Source organism: Chiloscyllium plagiosum, chromosome 1, assembly GCF_004010195.1.
Source record: "Chiloscyllium plagiosum isolate BGI_BamShark_2017 chromosome 1, ASM401019v2, whole genome shotgun sequence".
NCBI classification, from domain to species: domain Eukaryota; kingdom Metazoa; phylum Chordata; class Chondrichthyes; order Orectolobiformes; family Hemiscylliidae; genus Chiloscyllium; species Chiloscyllium plagiosum.
Window position 1 is genome coordinate 32,173,237 of NC_057710.1, and position 21,662 is coordinate 32,194,898.

The 21,662-nt window shown below is 40.2% G+C and overlaps 1 protein-coding gene across 3 annotated transcripts in view; it reads right to left on the minus strand.

Annotated features, from left to right (window-relative positions):
* LOC122563508 (zinc finger and BTB domain-containing protein 7C) overlaps positions 1 to 21,662 on the minus strand; it is a 240,135-nt gene that overhangs the window by 165,557 nt on the left and 52,916 nt on the right. For 2 of the 3 annotated variants that reach the window (XM_043717595.1, XM_043717351.1), the window contains one exon: positions 18,123 to 18,366. The exons of the other annotated variant lie outside the window; for it this stretch is intronic. The gene's annotated coding sequence lies outside the window, so the exon portion shown is untranslated. The remainder of the gene's footprint in view (positions 1 to 18,122; positions 18,367 to 21,662) is intronic. 3 annotated transcript variants of the gene reach the window in all.

The window sequence follows — 21,662 nt, forward strand, 5'->3', positions numbered from 1 at the left end:
GAGGCTGGTACAATTGCAACATTTAAGAGGCATTTGGATGGGTATATGAATAGGAAGGGTTTGGAGGGATATGGGCCGGGTGCTGGCAGGTGGGACTAGATTGGGTTAGGATATCTGGTCGGCATGGACAGGTTGGACCAAAGGGTCTGTTTCCATGCTGTACATCTCTATGACACTATGACTCTTGGTTAGGTCGGATAGCCCTCATTAAAATGAACGTTCTGCCCCGTCTGCTGTATCCTATGCGAATGCTCCCTTTGCTTTTTACTGAGCAAACATTTAGAAGACTGAATGGCTGGTTCAGTTCTTTTATCTGGTATCGCAAGCAACCCTAATCAAATTGACTAAACTACAGTTACCTGACAGGCTGGGGAGGAATGGGCCTCCCAGATATCAAAAACTATCAATTAAGCTCATTGTTATCTTGCGTGAATGACTGGGCCCAGGGTAGGGGGGACCCTCACTCACTTTGGTTGGACAACAAAGCATCTCAGGCAAGATGCCCCCTTATGAGCCTGCTTTCTTGGACAAAATGAGGACACTTAAGGAATATTGCCACAGCCCAATAGTTATTAATACTGTCAAGGTGTGGAAGGCAGTGTGTCAGAGTGAGGGCAATATTGCCACAACATCATTCTTTACACCTATAGTTGGTGTGCCAGGCTTTCAGCCAGGGATGATGGACTCAGGGTTTAAATAATGGGTAGCTAGGGGTGTGTCTTGCCTGTGATTTATTCGAAGGGGATATACTGATGTCTTTTGACCAGTTGGCTTGGAAATATGAGTTGCCAGTAGGACCTCTTTCTTTTTTTTTCAAATTGAAAATTTCATATAAGAGACCACACTTCTAATTGATTCTTCTCAATCCAACCTGAAGAAGAAGGTGCTGAGTGCTGAGAATACACTTTCTGTTCACAACATTTATGACCTATTGGGAGAGGGCTCCTCGGACGAGTGCAAACGACTGTAAGGTATGGAAGAGTGAGATGGATGTTGAGATTTCTTCTCGAGTACAGAAAGATATCTGGGAAAATGCAAGAAAGGTCTTGAATTGCAACAGAACCCATGCTCTGAAATAGAAGATTCTTCACAGGGTCCATTTGGCTCCAGAACTGCCTTTCAAAATTTAAAGCAGGAGCATCTCCAATGTGTCCTAAATGCAAAGTGAGTATGGGCACACTCACTAATTGACTTTGGTCCTGCCACAGGGTGCAGGTATAGTGGAGCGCTGTGGTCAGCGAAATAGAGAATGTCTTGGAGACGGAGGTGGAGATGGACCCAGTATCTCTTCATTAATTCACTTCCATTGGATGCACACAAAAAAAGGCTTTTCAGTATCCTCACTTTTTGTGCAAGAAAGAATATTATTAAGGGGGGTGTCTGAAACCGCTCCCCCCTCCCCTCCCCTCCCCTCTCCCCCCTCCCCCCCCCCAGCTGTCCCTGGAGCTGTAAGGCTGGTGTAAGCAAGTCATGGAACACAACCCCTTAGACTTTCTCACAAGTATGGTGCACCATAAAATAGAATGTTTAGAAGACGTGGTGCCCTTTTCAGACTACTTGGGTACAAATTTATCTGCCATACAAATAAGAGCCTTTATGTAGCCATAGCAATTCTGTTTAATGGATCTGGTATCCAGAGAGGAGGAACTATGAACATATGAGTATGTTAAATTTATGCGCTCAATGGTTGAGGGCTTTTGCTTTGCTTCATTGAGCTGTTATCGTTATTATTATTGTTGTGATTTCCTTTTTTAAAGTTAGTTATTAATTATGTAATTAGTGTTTTTTTACATTGGTTTGAATTGTTTGGTTTTGTATTTGTTGTAATATTCCTTTTTTTCAATAAAATATATTTTAAAGAAGAGAGAGTATGGGAGTTTGATAAGATTACAGAGATGGGGAGGGGCAGGTCATGAAGGGATTTGAAAATAGAATGGGAACATCAAAGTGAAGACATAGGAAGGCAGCAACTAGTCAGTGAAGGTAGCAAATAGAGGAATGAAAGAAAAACAGGACTTTCTGCAAGTTATGACACAAGCAACTGTTTCAGATGACAACAGGTTTACAGAAGGTACACTGTGGGAGACCAGGCATGAATGTATTGGAACCAATGACTCTATGGGTAACAAAGGCACATGGGATAAGTATTTCAACAACAGATAAGCTGAGACAGGGACAAAGTCAAGCAAATGTAGAAACTAGGAGCACAAGTAAGTTGTTGGCCCTTTGAGCATGCTCCACTATTCAATGTATCATGGATAATCCTCTACCTGAACATCATTTCACATTTCCTTGCCATATCCTTAATGCCTTTAATATCTCAATCACTTTCTTCAATATACTCATGATTTGACGGTGCCGGTGTTGGACTGGGGTGTGCAAAATTAAAAATCACACGGCACCAGGTTATAGTCCAACAGGTTTATCTGGATTCCAAATAAACCTGTTGGACTATAACCTGCTGTTGTGCGATTTTTAACTTCAATATACTTAGTCACTTGACATCCATAGTTTTCTACTGTCCTTATCTCAGTCCTAACTGTATCCTGAAACTATGACATCTGTTCACAAATCCCTACAAGAGAAGGCTAGTCCATCTTGCCCTGCTAGAATTTTATCAGATCCCTTTTCATTCTTCTAAACTGGTTCAATAATCCTGTATTCACTACAATCTCTTCTCATATGACAGTTCTAGCATCCCAGGTATCACTGCACTTCATCTATGACAAATATGTCCTCTCTTAGGTAGTGATATGAAGGTGTATACTGTACCTTTGAGAGTGAATGGTGTTCTGCACTGAGAGCTCACAAGCACCTGTCATATGACTAGCTAGCAGTCTCAAAGTGTACCAGAAAATTGAAAATATGTAACATTTGGCTGTGAAATGGATACCTGAGTTGGTTGCTGTTTTGACAACAATTCAAATTTAGCCAGTTTAAATTATGCCCCAGGATACTCAAACCCAATTGAGTTTGAATTTATTGTTTTGCCTACCTCGAACCAATGAAACAATCTGATGTTGGGGGATATAAAAAAGGCAGACATTTTGAAAGTCAGACAGAGTAACTGCCATTGAGAAAGACCCAAGACATTGAAACACACTCTCTCACATATCTTCTCATATGAAACCTATTCGCAGTAAAAAGAAAGATGATGACCCAGGGAGGTCTTCAGCCAAAAGAGGAAAGTCATCAAAGACGACAGCCACTATATGGTTTTGAAATTAAGATGATGCAATTTTAATAAGAGTTTTATTGGAACAGTATACAGAACAACCTCGATTATCCGAACAAGACGGGTGGGGAGTATTTTGGTCGGATAACTGATTGTTTGGATAACTAATTTTATCATAAACAAAGGAAGGCATAATGATTATTCGAACCAAATCTTCTGTCCACTCAGGAGTGTCCTGTGTTCATCAGATGTCTTTCACCTCTTCAGCCTTTTAGATTGGGACAAGAATAAAGTAAAGGTTCATTAACTCATTCATGCAGTTGTATGTATGTGTGTGCACAGAGGTAGGAGTGTGTGAGTGAGTAAGTGAGAGAGAAGAGAGAGTGGAGAGAGAGAGATTAGTTAGTGTGGCATTGTAGATTGGGATAGATACTTAAGATTCTGGAAGAACTGGAAATGCTGGTGGCAACTCAGTTTTTCTTTGTGATGTTTGCTGTTGATGTTAATGCATGATCTTAAATACACTGTAGTTAGCTCCCACTCCATTTGTGTCAGGATGCTCGAAAAAAGGAATTGTTTTTGTCCTGGTGGATGTTCTGTTTGTGATTGTGGGTAAGCATCTGTGTGTGTGTGTGTTTTTATGTAGAGTTCATAACAATTTACGGGACCTTGAGATCTTGTTCAGATAATCCGAAATTCGGATAACCAAGATTGTTCTGTGTTGTTATAGAGTTGGAGGCAGATAATTACCAATTAAGAGAAAGGAGGGCTTAGAGTTATGAATAGTTGATGCTTAATGTTCACTTCAACTCGAGTTGAAGAATAAATTGATATTATTTTCTTTAAATAGTGGAATTTGAGAGTTCTCTGTCACTCATATTTTAACAGATTACAAGGCAAGGTGAGCTTTTCTGGGTGTTTGTTTTAATTAACAGAAAGGTTCACCATGTCGTCACAGATAGGAAAATAAAAACTGCACGCATTTAAGCATGTGCAGTCTTACTAAGGTTAGCTCCATTTCAACCTGTCATATCCTCCTTTTCAGGCCTGCCTAGTCATCAGCATTATCATCACCTTTTCCTAGCTGCTTTCAGTTCTGAAGGAGGACAATTGGACTTGACATGTCAACTGTGTTTTTTCTCCATCGATGCTCTGCCAGACCTGTTGAGTTTCTCCAGCAATTTCTGTTTGTTTCAGATCTTCAGCATCCTCAATTCTTTGGCTATTTTAGTGTTCAATTCACTGCCACATCTCTTTCAGGTATGGCCAGCTTAAATGTTCTGTCCTTCGTCCAACAAATTGGAAAAGAAATGCTTTTTTCTTGTTCGTTATAATTATATTTGTTTTCCCTTCTAATGTTTGAGAAGGTATTTGCTAAAACTTGCTTCCATAGCCACAACTCATTCCTCAGAGACAACGTCTGGCTCAAAGTTAATGTGGATTCCAACCGAAGATCTTCTTGTTTCCAATCCTCCGAGGATCACAAGTATCGCTGTGACGTACAATGCTCCTCCTACTGCATCCTGAGATCCACACTCAGTACCATGCACCATCATATGCACACTCTTGACCTCTCTTTGCATCAGTTGAGGCAGTGTTATCTCAAAGCTATCCTGTCCCCCAATTGCAATTCATTCTTCTGCTCGTTTGATGGCTTAACAAGAAACATTTTCTCTTCCTTTCAAACATTAAGGAGTGCCAACTGCAATAACTCTGGAAGTACCCACACCTGTTTAGAATGTTCCTCCTCTCCTGTTTCTTTCCCTCTGACTCTATCTTTTCTCCTAACCTCACCTTGTCAGGTATTTATTTACCTTCTGACCTTCCACACACTGCTAAACATTCTGTACTTGGTGAATATCTTAGTTTTATCCCACCTCAAATGAATTTCAGGCAAGACATCATTTTGAACTTTTGCCTTTGTGCCCATTACTTTGGGCAAGAGCCCTCTCCCTATTCCACAGACCGTTTCAAGAAAAGGTGATAGTTTCCCACTTTTTGCCTATAGACCAGTTATAGTTTGACCTGTGTAGGAGGGCAGTTGCTGGAATCAATCGTGAAAGGAGGAGATAACTGAATAGGAAACAGCTCAATTCACCAGTGTCAACACGGTTTCATGAAGTGCTTGACAATCTTGCTGGAGCTCTTTGAGGATGTAACCAATAAGGTAGATCATGCGTATTGGTGGATGTGGAATATATCTAGACTTCCAAGGTGCCACATAAAAGACTGAACCAGAAGTTAGATCCAAGGGGGTTAAGGGTAGAATACTGGCCTGGATAGAGGATTGGCTGGCTATAGAAAACACAGTCAGGATAACTGGGTCCTTCTTGGTGTCTTTGTGCATAAATTACAGGAAGTGAGTGTGCATATAATAAGAAAGGCAAATGGAATCCGAGCATTTATTGCAAAAGGATTGGATTATAAAAGTAATGCTCAAGGCTTGTATAAAGATTTGTAGCTCGGGTGCCTGTTGCAGTTGTTGTGGGTATGTTTACAGAGTCAATCCAAATTCCCAGCTCAGAAACATAACATTTCTTTACCGTTGTTGAGAGTACAATTATATAAAAGGTGTTGGTGAGACTACACCTGGAATATTGTGTCCAGTTTTTATCTTCTTACTTGGAGGATGTGTTGCCACTGGAAGTAGTTCAGAGAAGCAGTTGAATATCTTGGGTTTGCACTCGCTGGAGTTCAGAAGAATGAGGGAGGGATCTGATCGGAGGTAGATAAATGCTAAAGGGGAGTGATAAGGTGGATGTTGAACAGATGCTCCCCCTTGTGTGACAGTCTTGAGCAAAATGGCATAGATAGAGTGAGATAGGTTCAAAATGGAGATGAGGAGAAACCACTTCTGAGGATTATGAAGCTGTGGAACTCTCTACCCCAGATTGCAATGGAGACAAAATTAATCAACAGATAGGTTTCTGATGAAAAAGTGAGATTAAAGGGCTTTGGGGAGCAGGAGGAAAGTGGGGTTGACACCAGGATAAGATCGGCCATGATCATGTTAAAATAGCAGAGTGCGATCAAAGGACTGAATTGCCTTTTCCTGCTCCTAATTCACATGTTCCAATGCTCATCCATCCCCAACATTCTCTCTCCACCTGGACCCCTCTGTAGCCTCTTACCTGTGTACAACCGGCTCATTGAGAATTGTCGACCTGATGTCAGTCATAAAATTTCTATGCTCCTCTCAGTGATTCAAATCTATCTCCCTCTGAACTTAACTGCACTGTGCTCTCAGATCCAAAACTAATTTTGTAATTAAAATCTGCTGACAAGGGTGCTGCTGTTGTCTATTGCATTAACCTCTACATTGCTTAGCCTAAGTGCCAGCTTTCAGATATCTCCCCCTTATCTCCTCTAACTGTGACCCCACCATCAAGGCAGGCTATTGTGTCCATGACTATCACACCTCATCTGAGGATCTCCCCCAACATACCCCTAAAGCCTCCCATCTCATAATCCCCCAAGCCTGTACAGCCAATATCTATCTTCTTCCCAAAATCCATAAACAGGACTGCCTATGCAGACCCATTGTTTCTGCCTGTTTTCCCCATGGAACTTATTTTTTCCTACCACAACATTTTTTTCCTCTGCTTGTCCAGTCCCTTCCCACTTACATCTTCCCATTTTCTTCAGATCAAAGGTGCAGTCATGGTTATCCATACAGGCTCCAGTTATGCTTGTCTGTTTGCAGGGTACATGGCACATTCCCTATTCCAGTCGTACTCAGGTTCCTCTCCACAACTCTTTCCCCAATATATTGACGTCATCTGAATTGGAAAGATTGATCAATTGCTTCCAACTTCCATCCTTCCCTCACCTTCATCCAGTCCATCTGACTCCACCCTTTTCTTCCTCAACATCTGTTTCCATTTCTGGCCATTGATATCAGTTACAAACCCACTGACTCCCACAGTTAACTTGATTGTATATCCTCATATCCTGTTTGCTGTAAGAACATTCTCAGAATCAGTGTCCGCACAGCTCTCAGATATGTCCACTTTCTTCCTCAACTGAGGATTCCCAGCTACATGGCTGCCAGGGTCTTCAGCCAAATCAAACGCATTTCCCACACTTCTGCCTCACCCCTGCCACAATAGGGTCCCCCTTGTCCTCATTTTCACCCCATAGCCTCTGCACCCAAATAATCATTGGCCTCACTTCTGCCAACTTCAGCAAACCGCCGCTACCAGAAACATGTTTTCCTTCCCTCTCTTCCCATGTCAGCATTCTGCAGGGACTATTTCCTCCAGGACAACCTGGTTCCCTCCTGCTCCACTTCCAATACCTCTACACTACATTCCCGTGCAATCACTAAATGTGCAATACTTGACTATTTACCTCCTCTTAGGCCCCAGATACCCTTCCAGGCAAAGCATCGACTAAACTGCACTTTATTCAATCAAGTCTACTATATTTGCGGTTCACAATGTGGTCTCCACTATACTGGGGAGAGGAAACATTGACTGAGTGATTGCTTTGCAGAACACCTATGTTCTGCCTGTAAAAATGACAATGAGCTCCCAGATTCCTGCCACTTCAACACACTACTCTATTCCCATGCCAATATTTCTGTCTATGGCTGGCTACATTGCTCCAGCAAGACTCAATGGCAGCTAGAGGAACAACACCTCATTTTTCATTTAGCCTTCAGTACTCAACATCAACTATTTCAGAGCATGAACACTTACTTCCATGTCTACTGCTTCCCCACAACCCAAGTCCTGTCATGAAATAGGTTGCTTTCAGCACAACCAACCCATTTTCAACTGTTCATAATCCCCTATCTATCTTCTCTTCTTTCCCAATAAGAGCAGAAATTGCTGATGAAATTCAGAAGGTCTGAAGGGTTACTGCGCTTCAAACATCAACCCTGCTCTCTCTCTTCACACATGCTGCCAGACCTGTCAAGTTTCTCCAGCAAATTGTTTGCTTCAGATCTTCATTTTTCACAGTTATAGAATCATAGAGATGTACAGCATGGAAACAGACCCTTCGGTCCAACCCGTCTATGCCGACCAGATATCCCATCCCAACCCATATCCCTCCAAACCCTTCCTGTTCATATACCCATCCAAATGCCTCTTAAATGTTGCAATTGTACCAGCCGCCACCACTTCCGCTGGCAGCTCATTCCATACACTTACTACCCTCTGCATGAAAAAGTTGCCCCTTAGGTCTCTTTTATATCTTTCCCCTCTCACCCCAAACCTATGCCCTCTAGTTCTGGACTCCCCGACCCCAGGGAAAAAAGACTTTGTCTATTTATCCTATCCATGCCCCTCATAATTTTGTAAATCTCTGTAAGGTCACCCCTCAGCCTCTGACGCTCCAGGAAAAACAGCCCCAGCCTGTTCAGCATCTTCCCCAGAGCTCAAATCTTCCAACCCTGGCAATATCCTTGTAAATCTTTTATGAACCCTTTCAAGTTTCACAATATCTTTCAGATGATTTCATACTCAAAATCATTTGGTGAATTTATCCAATTATTTGATGGTGGGCTTTCTTACTTCTCAGATTTTAACTCTTCTTTGATCAGAATTGTCAAATTATTTCAATTTCTTCCAGAATAGGTTTATTTCCTGGTTCAAATTCAAGTTCTCAAACTCACACCAAGTCAAATCTTATTTGTCAGATATTGAGTTTGTTATCAAGTATATGTAGTGCTTTCACTGGACACAGGAGACGCAGAACCCTCAGGCAATATTTGGACATCCCCCACAATAATAATGTCATCAACTGGTAGCCATATTTTCTTCTAAAGCATATCGCAATCTGTCATCAATGCTATAAGCAGCAAGGACTGTATGTTACAATAGCAACTGACATGGAATTTTACTATTTAACATTTTCCAGTTCTCTAAAATATAGTACAGGTCTCTCCAATCAAAAAAACTTAGCCCAAAAAGATTTGCTAATAGTGAATTCCTATTTTTAAAAAATTAATTTAAAGAATTTTTAATTTTATTGATGTGTACTGGAAAGTTTTTTCAGCAGCCTTATTCTTCGCTCTCAGAATTTACTTAAATCATAATAAAGTAATAATTTAAACAAAATTCTGTTCCACTAAGTTTATATTGTTACAGTATACTAACTTGATAGAACATAAAATTGCTGGCTTATTTAACCATTTCAAAACAGTAACTTGTAAGATAAATCTGTCAGGTAGGTTGCTTTATTGGAGACTTAACAGCAACTGATGTAAATGAATGTCGGAATCTAGCTGATACTTAAAACTAGAAATATTACAGAAGTCAATGAATACTGCTGTGGAACTCATGATCCACTTTCTTCCTTGGGATGTTTTACTGTGCAAACGAAATAAGTAATAATTCAGGCAACAGAACATGCACCAAGACACAATTTGATTTGCTCTTCATCACTTCACTTAAACTCAGTTTTTCCAAGGGAAATGATGCAGGTTGTAAACTCTATGATTATTATAGAATCATAGAATTGCTATAGTGTAATAAGCTGGCCATTCAACCCATTGAATCCACACCAACCCTCCAAAGAGCATCCCACCCAGACCCACCCTATCCTGTAATCCTGCATTTCCCATGACTAATCTACCTACAATGCACATCACTGGACACTCTGGACAATTTAGCATGGCCAATTCACATCTTTGGACTTATTAGTAATGAGAAAAATAAAAGTAGTGGTCACAGAGCACTTTCTTGGGCAATAATTCATAGCACTTAATACACTAGATTCTAGTTAGGCAGAATATGCATTTAAAAGATATTTCTTGGTCCTATTCCTTTCTTCTCTGGCCTATCCTTTTTTTACTCTGTCTTTTTCTGGGCTCCATCTCTACCTATTCACACTCCTTTCATCTTGAAAGGGGTCTTGGGGCGGCACAGTGGTGAGCACTGCTGCCTCACAGCACTAGGGTCCCAGGTTGGATTCCAGCGTTGGGTGACTGACCGTGTGGAGTTTGCACATTGTGTTTGCGTGGGTTTCCTCCAGGTGCTCTGGTTTCCTCCCACAGTCCAAAGATGTGCAGGCCAGGTGAATTGGCTGTGCTAAATTGCTCATAGAGTTAGGTGCATTAGTCAGAGGGAAATGGGCCTGGGTGGGTTACTCTTCGGACGGTCGGTGTGGACTGGATGGGCTGAAGGGCCAGTTTCCACACTGTAGGGAATGTGAACACAGTCATCAGCTTAAATACCACCTTTTCTTAACTGCTTTCACTTAAGAACGGTCACTAGACTCAAATATTAACCGTTTTCTCTCCACTGATGATGCATTTCTCCAGCAATTTCTGGTTTTGTTTGTAGCCTTACCAACGTCATATATAACTGCGGTTAATCATCACTACTTCTGAACTCAAATCGTTTTGTATGAAGACCAACATATAATTATGACAGGACCTACAGCAGTCCACAAGACAGATCATTGCACCTTTTTGTTCACTTGTAGAGCAGTGAGGCAGGGTTTTTTTAAACAGCTTTTGATTTATTCACTTGTGGAAGGCGGGGGCATATTGGCTAGACAGCACTTATTGCCTGTCCCCAGTTACCCTTGAGAAGATGGTGGTGAGCTGCTGCCTTGAACCACTGCAGGCCAACTGCTGTGGAGCTGACCCACAATGCCTTTTGGAAGGATTTTGACCCAGCGACAGTGAAGGAACAATGGTATATTTCTAAGTGAGGATTGGTTAGTGGCTTGGAGTAGAACATGTAGGTGGTGTTGTTTTATATGTTGCCCTTGTCCTTCTAGATGGAAATGGTTACAGATTTGGAAGGAGCTGTCTAAAGATTTTTGGCAAATTCCTGTAGTGCATCTTGTAAATAAGTAGCAGCAGTGTGTACTGCGTGTCAGTGTGTACTGTCAGCAGTGTTGAAGGGAGTGGATGCTTGTAGTTGCAGTGCCAGTCAAGTGGGCTGCTTTGTCCAGACAACTGGGGAATATTTCAATCACTCTCCTGACTTAAGCCTTTTGATGGTGGACAGGCTTAGGGGAGTTACTTGCCACAGTATTCCTAGACTCTCTTGTAGCCAGTGTTTATGTAGCAAGTCCAGCTGAGTTTCCGGTCAAAGGTAACCACTATGATGTTGATAGTGGGGGATTCAGTGACGGTAGCACCTCTGAATGTCAAGGGGTGATGGTTAGATCGTCCCTTATTGAAGGCCAGTCACACAAATTTCTTAACCACAGAAAATGGCATCCAAAATGCCCATGAGGGTTCTTACAGGCTAGCACATTATCATTCCTCTTATGGGATGCTTTAGCAATTCAATGCGGCCCTTCAGAGTGCACTAGCAACTACAATTGCAATGCTGCTGCATGGACACTGCTCTCAAGACATGCATTTAGCTCGTGGAGATGATCAGGCTGCATTTCCAACTTGGCGAAAGTGAGGACTGCAGATGCTGGAGATTAGAATCAAGATTCGAGTGGTGCTGGAAATGCACAGCAGGTCAGGCAGCATCATAGTGCTCACTCACTCATCTGATGCTCACAGCACCCCTGCCATGTATTGCTTTGCCCTGTCTTTTCCCAATTCTCCACCTTAACCAGGTAAGCTCAACTTACTTCCATCTTGCCTTGCTATTTGGGAAGGGGATAACAGAGAGAGATAGTTATTGATCTTATCTGATCCTGTGCTCCTGGTTTTTAAATGCTGTACCATAATTAGAGCAAAGACTCTAAGAGACTATATCAGACATAACTAGATGCCTCCACTACATACAAAGCACTTAATCAATCCTTTTAATGATGGCTTCATTCTTTTCTTATGCCTCTCAAATGAATTCCTGCTGACTCCTGATTGACTGAAAGTAGTACTTTTTCATGCATAACAAACATCAGTTTTGTTCAGCAAATTCACCTTCTTCAGGAGGTAATATGGGGGTCAAAGCTACTCAATTACGATGAACCACATTAGCTGTATATAGTTTGTATTTGTTACAGTGTCATTTAGTTTGCAATTTTATATCATAAAATCAAAACAATTCAAATATTGGAAACATCCACTAATTTTAGAGTTGCATCATAATAAATCTATTTAGAAAACCTTAGATCCACAAGCTGAGCTGAAATAGAAAAAAAACTAAGAACTGCAGATGCTGGAAAAACGCTCTGAAGGGTCACTGGACCAGAAACGTTAATTATGCTTTCTCTCCACAGATACTGCAAGACCTGCTGAGTTTTTCCAGCAACTTCTGTTTTTGTTTCTGAATTGAAATAGTATTTATTTTCGCCATATTTGCAGATTTACTGAAATTGACCGAATAGTCTCTACATCTCAAAAAAAAAAATTGGGCTCTTATGGCACAGTGACAATGTCCCGATCTAAGTCAGAAAGTTTGGGTTCATGTCCCAGCTGCTGCAGATGTGACAAATTTCTGAACAAATTGATTAGAAAATACCTAAAATCAACTGCAAGCAGCTATCCTAATGGGTGTGGCTAATTGGCATTAATTTGGCTATTGTACTTATTTAAGCAACATAAGATATGATTCATTGGATGTGTAGGAGTATTATGGAGAGGCTGGAACAGCAGAAGAGGGAGTTTTTACATTGCAACATACTGGTACCATATAGTACTCAAGAATCACCACTATCAGTGCTTGGCATTCATCACCCCTAGAGTACAGTATTGAAAATAAATATGCAATCCTATCAATATTTACATGTAGTCCAAAACTTAGCCCTCAGAAGAATGCAGAACAACTGTCAAGCCAGCATTTCTATTTTATTTATAAAATAAATGTCCTGTTTCGAATCACAGATGTTTAGTTCAAGACATGAATATACAATGACCTGATATTGACTCTCAATTTAACTAATTCACCTTGAGGTATCAGAGGCAACAAGTCAACAAAAAAAAATTCACATGAATTCATTGACCTTCCATTTACTTCAACACAGGAAAATAAAATCATGTCCCAATACAAAATCTGTAACACTTTGGGTATATTACCAATCAATTGAATCCAGCCAACAAAATTCCTTTCCCTTTTATTAATAATTAATTGAAAAGATCTGATGCAGGCAGCACCAGATGCTAAAAGCATAGATGTTGTAAGAATAAATTAAACTATTGAACATTTTATCTGCTTCCCTCAGTAATTTTCTCCAATTCCTTCTTTCCTGAAGTTTGTGATCCTGGTTGGCATTTAGTTTGTATCATAGTCCATCACATCTTCAAAAACAAAAAAAGAGAAACTGTTGGAAATACCTTGGTGCCTCTGTTCAATCTGAAATGTTAACTCTGTTTCTCCCTCTACAGATGCTGTCAGACCAGTTGAGTATTTTCATCATTTTCTTATTTTATTTCAAATTGCTGCATTTACAATATTTTCCCCTGAAAATGCGAGAAAAATTTCACTTCTGATAACATTTTCCTGTTTAAAAGGAGAATGTTGCCATACACTTTGAAACCGGGAATGCAATTGCACATGCATTTCTGTCAGAGGTAACTTGATAGCTGTCATAATCAGGTATTCTGGCTAGTTTTATTTTGCTTAATTTATAGATGGCAAGAACAATTTATACAAACACTACTTTTATCAATGTTGAGATTAATTAGCTTAGCTTGGATAGGCATAAAACTTTGAGAACTCTTAGATTAATTGACTTAGCTGCTCATTGAATATTTTTGATGACTTATTAACAAATGCAACATTTGTTTATGCCTAAATCCTGGACTTCAAGTAGTATTTCCTCAAATAACTGAGACTAAGTCATTTTAAAGAATTTAATTCAATTTTTAAAAGCTCCTTTAAGAGGACTGAGTCAATATATTAAGAAAATACTAACAGATATTGGATTATAGGGCATTAATGTTATTAGGGTTTTTGAAAAACTGCTAAGAGCTGAAATATCTATTATCGAGACTGAACTGGACTGGTGATAAAATTGCATAAACAAAAATAAAATACATAAACTACAATCCTTAGTGAAAGAAAATAGAGGATGGTTTGTGAAAGGGCAGGTTATTGGTGTTTCATGTATGTATCTACCACCAATTTAAAACGTCAACAAGTATTTTCTCATATTTTCACTAATGATGAAATGTGTTTTTACCATAATGATACTCCACGATTTACAATCAATCAGTCAATTACTCAAATATTTTCATAAAGGAAACAAATCTCATTCACTATTGGGAATTAAACCAATTTACATCCTGTACTGAGTACAGGATGACACAATGAATGTTTGACTTCAGATTTTTTTTTTGGCTGCTGCTAGAGCTGTAGATCTTGAATATCTATATTTAACCCAGGTCATCTTTTGCTGTTCAAAATGATTTAAATTTCCCAGGCAATTTTTGATTTTAATTTTACAATGTTAATTATGCAGAGTTATTTAGCTTATGAAAATAATCAGTCTGCACTGGAATTGAAAGCTCACCACTAGAACCTACTAGTAGAAGCACAATATGAAAAACACTCAACATGACCTGTTAAATATGTCGCTCATCTTAACAATTGTCAGTCTTGGTTCCATTAGTAGCACATTCAACTCTGAATCAAAAGACCTTGAATTTAAAATATAGATGGAGGGTGATAAGGTAAAATCCAGTACCTATGTCTTGTGTTTAAACAAAAGGAAACTACAATGGGTTTAGGGTGGAAGAATAGATGGTGGGATAACTGAGGAACAGTGAAGGACTTTCAAAGTGATTTTTGACATGCTCAGCAAACGAATATACCAATAAAAAGGAAGGAAAAGGGATAATCAGTTGTGGATAAGTAAGGAAGTAAAAGGAGGGTGCTGGTGGAGGTTGTTTTTCAGACTGGAGACCTGTGATCAGTGGTGTGCCACAAGGATAGGTGCTGGGTCCACTGCTTTTTGTCATTTATATAAATGACTTGGATCGGAGTACAGGAGGTATAGTTAATAAATTTGTAGATGACACCAAAGTTGGTGGTGTAGTGGATAGCAAATAAGGTTAGTTCTGTGTAGCTAATATACCCAAATAGCTAGCTTTCCCTGTACTCTATCTGACCTAACCTTGCTAACTAGTCTGCCCTGCAGAAATTTGTCGAACACCTTGCTGAAGTCTATATAGATCATGTTCGTGGCTCACCTTCATCAATCCTCTTCATCAATTCTCTTCATCAATTCTTCAAAAAAAAACTCAATCAAGTTAGTGAGACATGATTTCCCATACACAAAGCCATATTGACTATCCCTAAAGTCCTTGCCTTTCCAAATACATGTAAATCCGGTCCCTCAGGATCCCCCTCCAATAACTTGCTTACTACTTGAAGTCAAGCTCATTGGTCTATAGCACATGTTTTTTTTTACCATCTTTCTTAATTTGATGAACATTAAGACCTTCGGAAACACCAAAGATCATAGGCAACTTGGTGTGCATCTCCACTCAAGGTAACAGGACATGGTTAAGTGGTTAAGAAAGCATATGGTATACCTGCTTAAGAACAGAAAGGTTATTCTCGAACTGTGTAAAACAACTAGAGCATAGTGTACAGTTCTGGACTCCACAGAAAAGGCGGTTGTATCAGCATTGGAGAGAGTGCAGTGTTGACTTAGGAGGCTGCTGCATTGCCTGGAGTTTCAGTTTTGAAGAGGGATTGGATAGACTGGAGTAGTTTTCCCTACGCAGCAGAAGAAATTAAGAAGGGACATGATTCAGGTGTATAAACTTGAGGGGAACAGATAGGGTGGATAAGAACATAATTTTCATTTTGATGAAAGGATCAATGACCAGGGACACAGATTTATGGTAAGGGGCAGAAGGTTTAGAGGAGTGTGAGGAAAAGCTATTTCACTCAGAGAGCAGTGGAATTCATTGTTTCTGCCTCTATCACATTTTCATGCAGTCATAACATTTAAGAAGTATATCAAAGTATATTCGCATCACAAGTATATAAGGCCATGGACCATGTGCTGGAAAATGGAATTAGAATAATTAGATAGCTGTTTTTGACTAGTGTGGAAGCAAATCAGCCAAAAGGCCTTCTTCTGTGATGTAGATCATTTCCACAGTTTACCCATGAGTTCCATACCTACAGCTTAGTTAGGTCATTGGTACACACTATCATCCCCCATTGAAGCCAGAGTAATGGCAACCAGTGAACCCACAGTAACCCATACCTTCTAATGTCTTATTATTTTCCACCCCTACAGTTGATTTTCTCCCTTCACAATTATTGTTCTTCTCCGAAGCCCAGAACAATATGTCCAAATTCCACAAATAACTTCTCTTAATTATCCACCACAGCACAGATAAACTTCCTTAACTTTTCTGGGGTATCTGCTCACTAAGTTCAAGGGTGGTAGAGATAAACTAAGGAATACAGGCCACAGTCTCTCATTAGGAAACTAATAGGAAACTATTAGCCATGTGGTTGACAGGAAGGAAGAAGCCCGTAGGTTACAGGAGGATAGATTGCTCAAATAAGCAGACAAGTGGCAGATGGAATTTAACCCTGAAAAGTGATAAGAGAGTATGCAATGTGATAAGGGAGTATTCAATGAATAGCAAGACATGAGCAAGCTCATAGGAACAGAGGGATCATGGGGTACATATCTACAGATACCTGAAGGCATAGGACAGGTTAATTGGGTCGTTAAGGTGACATTTGGGACATTTTGTATTTAATCAGTAGTGACATAGATTATAAAAGCAGAGAGGTTATATTGGACCTTTACAAAACTTTGATTAGGCCACAGTTGGGAATAGAGAGCGCAGTTCTGGTTATTGCATTACAAGAAGAACATGACCTGAAATGCAGGGAAGATCCATCAAAACGTGGGGGCCTAGTGATATTATCGCTAGACAGAGACCTAGGTAATGATCTAGGAAGCAAGTCTCAAATTCTGCCATGGCACACTGAAATTTGATTTGAATAAAAATCTAGAAATCTGGTGAAACAGTTGTCGATTGTACACACCTAGTTCGCTAAAGAAAGCTGCTGTCCTTACCTAGTCTGGCCTACGTGTGACTCCAGACACATGGCAATGTGGTTAACTCTCAATTGCCCTCTGGACAGCTAGGAATGGGGAATAAGTGCTGGCGCAGATCCCTGGAATGAATTTTTAAAAAGTGGCTTGGTATGCAGCATTTTAGCTATGGAGGGGGGCTGGACAAGCACAGGTTGTTTTCTTTACAGCAGAGAAGGCAGAGAGGGGACCTGTTTGAGGACTTAAGATTACGAGAAGCATGGACAAGGGAGACAGAAAACAGCTGTTATTAAACCTTTTAAGGGGAGCAAAGTGGTAGAATTATGATATTTAGAAGGGATTTGAGGAAAGAGTTTTCACCCAGTGTGGGAATCAGGAATGTACTGCCTAAGAGGGTAGTTGAGGCAAGAAATGTCAACTTTTAAAATGTATTTCAATTAGTACGTGAAATGTCAATGTTCACAGTTACGCGCCCCGTGCATAAAACGTGGGATAAGTGTAGAATTAGAGTAGCTTCATCAGTACAGCCATAATGGGCCAAAAAGGGTCTCTTCTGTACTGTATGATTCTGTGGAACTGACCGTGGCCACCCTTCTGACTGACTTGAAAGGACTTCCCTGACTGGCTTTCCACTAATCCTCGGACTGGTTGTACTGGAGCTACAGGCTTGTCACTGCCCACTTCTACAGACCGTAAGGAGAAGGAACTCCTGACACTGAATGCCTCAAGTGGCTGACTAAGTGTGTCCAAGCCCTAGTACTAAGATTGTGAAATGCCCTTGACCGATTGCATGTCCTTCAACCAAGTAGTCCACAATGTGCTTGCTGCATAAGCTGCTTCCACATGGTACAGGTGTATAGCAATAATGTCTACCCCTTAAACGTTTATTGCTGGTTAAGTTTTTAGCAAGGCAAGGCTGAAGTATTGTGAGCCTCTAAATTACAAATGAGACATCAATGCACAAAAACAAACAAGGTAGAGATGTTGAGCATTCAAGTCAGCACATAGTCAGTGAGTGCTAAGAGAACAAGCTAAGAACACCGACATGTACCCTTATTCCAAATCATGTGCCTGTCTGCGCACAAAACTGCTCGGCCTCGGCATCGAAATGGACGGTGCTGGTGAGCAGTATGGAAGTGATGTCGTCTGTAGCTGGTGCCAAATCCATGGGCAGAAGGGCAGGCAGTTGCTGCCCATTGAGCATACCCTGAGGTTTTCAGGCACACCAGCAAGTTGTCGCCACCCACTCAGACTTTCATGTTGGGAATTGTCGTCATCTAGTTTCCCTCCATTACCTGGGAAAATAATAACTTACATATAAGTTTGATATTAAGCAATGATAACTTGTTAATTCATGCAAATGGGCCACTTACTACTCATGAGCATGATTCTCATCTAGCCATTAAAACCATATTCAGAAAATTGGATTTCGTTGTTTCTCAAAGTCAAAAATCTCATTTCTCTGTTCGCCATACTTTCCAACTGATTCATTGTTGCTGCGTCATTGAAGGGCCTAGATATTTCTGCCCAAAAATTGATTCTAATTTCATAATGGAGTTTAAGAATAGACTGAAGTAGCACATTGCATTTTATTTTTAACCTTTGTAGTGGATAAGCAAAGAGATAGAGGAGTGCTTTGTGTAGCTCATGATAAAAATACGCAGATAGAAACATGTGTACGGTACTATAAAATGTTTTGACTTAAGCAGCAAAGTATATTTCAAGTTATGACATGACTGAGATAGAAGGAGACCTTTGTCCAGTCCAACTACTCCAAAAGGCATAACCTAAATTCATTTTACTTAGTTACCAGTATGGTCACTCATATGTTTTTGTTAAAGAAACCTGATAGCTTTTTTTAATCACTTATATAAAAAAAAATTCACTGAAGATGCAAACCCAGGAGGAAAACTCAGTGAAACTTACAAATGATATGTTAGTCCTTTTCATTTTAAAACTTCAAACTGGAACTCCAATATGCACTTTACTTTCATTTCAAAGCATTAGCTTTTTCAAAAATAAACTGTTTATCCCCCTTTGGGAAACTGATGAACATACTTGTTTATACTGTCGTATTACAAACTGCTTTACTCTTCTAAATAACCCAACATATATTAAAAAACTAAACACACATCACCAAGTAAAGGGAGGAATTAAAAACTTCTCTCTGCAGAGATTCACTTTAGGAAAAGAAAAATGAGTTTGGCTAATACATTTTAGTACTTGAAAACAAAAAAGGATTATGTTTGAGATGGTTACCAGTTTGAAATTCAAAGACAGTAACAAAGATGGATGTGAGCAAACACATGTCCATGTCTCCAGTATAATTGCAAGACTGGGTCAGGGCTCGAGACGTCTTCAGAAACTAGGTTCGGAGGGTGGGGGGAGAGAAGAGCATTGACAGAAGACTGGGAAGGCTTTCCCTTCCATAACTTTCATTTTTTTCAGTTGAGCACCAATCTCCAAACTAAAAGCTGCAACTGGATAGTGGTAAGCCCAAGCAAGGTGTCAAGCATTAAACCAATTATCACAAGGCATGTGAATTTGAAGAAATGACTTGTTAAAAAGATAATCATCTATTCGTTGACCTCTTTATAAAAAGGTCTACAAGCCTTCAAATTTAAGTCCATAAAAGTTATTAAATAGGAACCAGAGAGGAAGGTAAAATTAGATCAGCCATGATTTTATTGAATAGTGGAGCAGGCTCAAAGGCCCAAGTGACCTACTCTTGTTCCTTGTTTGTATGTTCATGTAATAGTTGAATGATTTCATAAGACCATAGGAACAAAAGTAAACCATTCAGATCAAATCATTTCAACTCTTCAATAAGATCTTGGCTGACCTGATATTCTACCTTTTCCCCATAATCCTTGGCTCCTTTACTGATTAGAGGCTGAGATAGACAGATTTTTAATGTACTTAACAATGCAGCCTCACATATTTAAATTATGTGATTACATTGAAAATGTATTTTGATCCTGGGATTTCCCTTTCTCTGTAGGTACTATCAACGCTCCAATCTTCCCCTTTCAGCATCCATCACTGATGATCTTAGGCAACCTAAAAACAAAACAGGTCTTTGACCATGAAGGTTATCACTGCCTAGCCAAAGCCTGTGCTAAGCTTTGATTATACTTTGATTTTTCAGCAAGGGTCACTGGTTAGAAATCAAGTACCTCTTCCAATAAGACAAGTAATGGAGGAGGGCTTCTGAGATCGGGGGATCTTTCACTTTTCATTTCTTTTCCTTGACTCTCTTCTCTCATTTAACATACTTCTGGGTAAAGAACTTGATCACACCAACAGCAAGTAAGCCCAGCAGCACTTGTAGAAGCAATGGAGGTGGGTATGGGTTCCCAGTGGCTTCAGTTTTATTGAGGCAGTCCTAGTGCCAACTCATGGCTGCTACTGCAGAGTCAAGTTTGGGCTCCCAATGGTGGCTGTGTCCAGCACAGATTCAAGGTAGTGGCAGTGAAGGCTAATTTGGTACGAGACCCGGCAGCATCAGCAATGGCTGCATAGGCAAGGCGGCCTGAAGTGGACTGGGCAGCAGAGTAGAGTTTTGGCCGGTGCAGTATCAGCTTGCATTGGTAGCATCTCTATTGTTGAGGTTCAGTAAGGACGCAGTGTCAAGGGCATCAATGGAGGCGAGATGACACCTAAGAATGGCAACTTTCATTCCAGTGGCTGCAGCACAGCAAAGGAGACTCACGCTTGGCCAACAGGCCCATAACGGAACACTTAAAAATGAAGAAATAAAGTCTGCCCAACTTTACAGTCCTTGTTCTGCCTTTATGTTCTATGTTTTGGTTTGTTTTGCAGGGTTTTAAAATAACACCATGGAGTGGCGATACAAAAATACAGTAAAACATACTGTGTAGTAATTAGATACACATGATAATAAATAAATCAAATATGATTGTCTCCACTCCTGCCCAAGAACGACTACAAATTCCATTGATACTAAAGTACTCAGATTTAAATAAGACTTTTCATGATCCGACATGACTTAAATCTAAATGAGCCAAAGTCCTTTTTGATGTGTAGTCACTGATGGCTATATGGACTTCAGTAAGGCATTCCACAAGGTTTCTCATAGGACACTGGTTAACAAGGTTCGATTGTATGGAATACAGGGAGAACTAGCAATTTGGATACAGAACTGGCTCAAAGGTAGAAGACAGAGGGTAGTGGTAGTGGTGGTGGAAGGTTGCTTTTCAGACTGTGACCAATGGTGTGCCACAAGGATCGGTGCTGGGTCCACTGCTTTTCATCATTTATATAAATGATTTGGATGTGAGCACAAGAGGTATAGTTAGCAAGTTTGCAGATGACACCAAAATTGGAGGTGTAGTGGACAGCAAAGAAGGTGATCTCAGAGAGCAATGGGATCTTGATCAGATAGGCCAATGATCCAAGGAATGGCAGATGGCGTTTAGATAAATGCAAGGTGCTGCATTTTGGAAAAGCAAATCTTAGCAGGATTAATACACTTAATGGTAAGGTCCTAGAGAGTGTTGCTGAACAAAAAGACCTTGAGAGTGCAGGTTCATAGCTCCTTGAAAGTGGAGTCGCTGGTAGATAGGATTGT